This window comes from Pseudophryne corroboree, chromosome 8, assembly GCF_028390025.1.
Source record: "Pseudophryne corroboree isolate aPseCor3 chromosome 8, aPseCor3.hap2, whole genome shotgun sequence".
Taxonomy (NCBI): domain Eukaryota; kingdom Metazoa; phylum Chordata; class Amphibia; order Anura; family Myobatrachidae; genus Pseudophryne; species Pseudophryne corroboree.
In genome coordinates this window covers 191,080,304-191,082,689 of record NC_086451.1, presented here as the reverse complement: position 1 = coordinate 191,082,689, position 2,386 = coordinate 191,080,304, and the positions used below count along the sequence as shown (strand labels likewise).

General features: G+C 39.7%; 1 pseudogene; it reads right to left on the bottom strand.

Annotated features, from left to right (window-relative positions):
• Positions 1-863: 863 nt before the first annotated feature.
• Positions 864-982, bottom strand: LOC134953887 (5S ribosomal RNA; annotated as a pseudogene).
• Positions 983-2,386: the final 1,404 nt, after the last annotated feature.

Sequence of the window (2,386 nt, the reverse complement as noted above, 5' to 3'; positions counted from 1 at the left end):
CACTATGTCCCTTAAGAGAAAGCAAGCAGTCACACACATGGTATACTGAGGTCCAACGCTCAGATATATATATATATATAAAAACCTAGGGCGATCCGGCACCGGTAAAGCTAAATAGGAATAGATACTGAAAATTAAAGAAGAAAAACCAAAACAGGACAGTGAGTTACCCTAAACTGGTAGGGGAGAAAAAGGGCAAAAATTAGCCTTTTCCATATGGTATACTATATACGTATCGGTGTTATTATCGTCCTAGTTGGTGGTGCGCCCAGAGCCAGAAAGTATGCAAACTTTTATACAAAGGGGAGAGGACAGAAGGCTCTTGTGTGGGCGCACTCTTATAGAAAAGAAGTAAATTTGATAAGGTAATTGAGATAAATGGTTAAAACATAACTTTTATTGACTAATATTACAAACGAGGTTGTTACCGGAGATCTATCCTTTAAGAATGCAATATACCGAGCATCTTAGTGAGATAAAAAATGTTCTGGTCTCTTAATGATTAAAAGTGTGTGGAAGGGCGGTAGACATTAGTTGGTCATACCCCCATTCCCACTTGACCAGTACAGACTTGCTGTATTGATGGAACCACAGGGTAGTCAAGACACAAAAATAATGATAATAACTATGCTCTCTTGGCTTAAGTAGAATTAGAGAAATGATCAGAAGTCATTCCTCTGAGTATAATACAAGAAAAATGGACATGCTCCTATCTGGATTTGAGACAGTAATAACGGTAGAGGTAAATATGGCACCTCACGTAGATGGTGCCCGTGACCAAAGGTCTGGAGATTGCAGAGTAAAGAAAACAAGTGGTGATACTGCTGTTGGTGTTGCTACCACATAGGTGAGGAAAAAATCCCACTCTACAACACCAGGTATTCGCAGGTGGTCCCCCTTCCTGGTACTGACTTGGCCCAACGCTGTTTAGCTTCCAAGATCAGACGAGATCGGGCGTTGGCAGCGTGGTATGGTAGTAGAGAATTTTATGTGAACATCAATGAGAGTGCACCTATTTAAGAATATTGAAAATCAGAGCCGACAGGAAGAGGATTGAGGAAAGATGGAGTAAAAAGGTGGATCTGCTTTCCACGTTAGACCTGATCCAATATTCCCACTCATGTGGTGCAATGTACCAGGAATCGTAAATGAGAGTCCACGAAGGATAGTGATCTATAGACAGTTGAAGTTAATGAGAATCATGATCTATAGACAATTTGAAATTAATAAAAATACAGTCAGAAAAACACTATCACAGGTATATTACAGTATATCCCGACAGATAGTGCATGATAGGAGATGCTGATTGAAACAGATAAATGCGTAGTCACTCTGGTGATACGGTCTATTTCAAAACTGAGGGTAAGGTCTGGGATCTATAGGGTTAAGCACTGAGGTGACTGATTTATAGAAACTATACCAACATATATCTGTTAACCATGTGTGTCATACACTGTTTGCCACGTAGTCCCGGATAGAATATGGGATGCTAATATATACTAATTATCTGCATGCATAAATTGCTATGAGGAGGCAATAATAAAAATGGATGAATACCAGCACTTAAATAAGTATAACAAATATAATGGTCAAAAATTAATAACACCTAAACTAGGCGTTAGTTTCCAATAGGTTCACTCAATGCTAGGTGAGTGCTAATGAATAAAGGTCTCTAGATAATCACCCCTATGATACGTACTAGGTACGAGATAATTCAAGCGGTACTGCTAGGTTTTGTAAGTAGGAGTTGCTATCCGTGTCAGAGAGCCACAGGATAGTAATGCTTACAGTTTCACCAGAGATCAGGGTAAGCCGAGAGAGCAAGGCAGATAAATGAAGCTAAATGCCAGGATACGGTAGTGTCGACGGGACCCCTGTTCCTAAATGCGGAAGACGCGTTTCGCCCTAGGGCTTGTTCACTTCCGGGTTCCGTCACAGATATATGTTGGTATAGTTTCTATAAATCAGTCACCTCAGTGCTTAACCCTATAGATCCCAGACCTTACCCTCAGTTTTGAAATAGACCGTATCACCAGAGTGACTACGCATTTATCTGTTTCAATCAGCATCTCCTATCATGCACTATCTGTCGGGATATACTGTAATATACCTGTGATAGTGTTTTTCTGACTGTATTTTTATTAATTTCAAATTGTCTATAGATCATGATTCTCATTAACTTCAACTGTCTATAGATCACTATCCTTCGTGGACTCTCATTTACGATTCCTGGTACATTGCACCACATGAGTGGGAATATTGGATCAGGTCTAACGTGGAAAGCAGATCCACCTTTTTACTCCATCTTTCCTCAATCCTCTTCCTGTCGGCTCTGATTTTCAATATTCTTAAATAGGTGCACTCTCATTGATGTTCACATAAAATT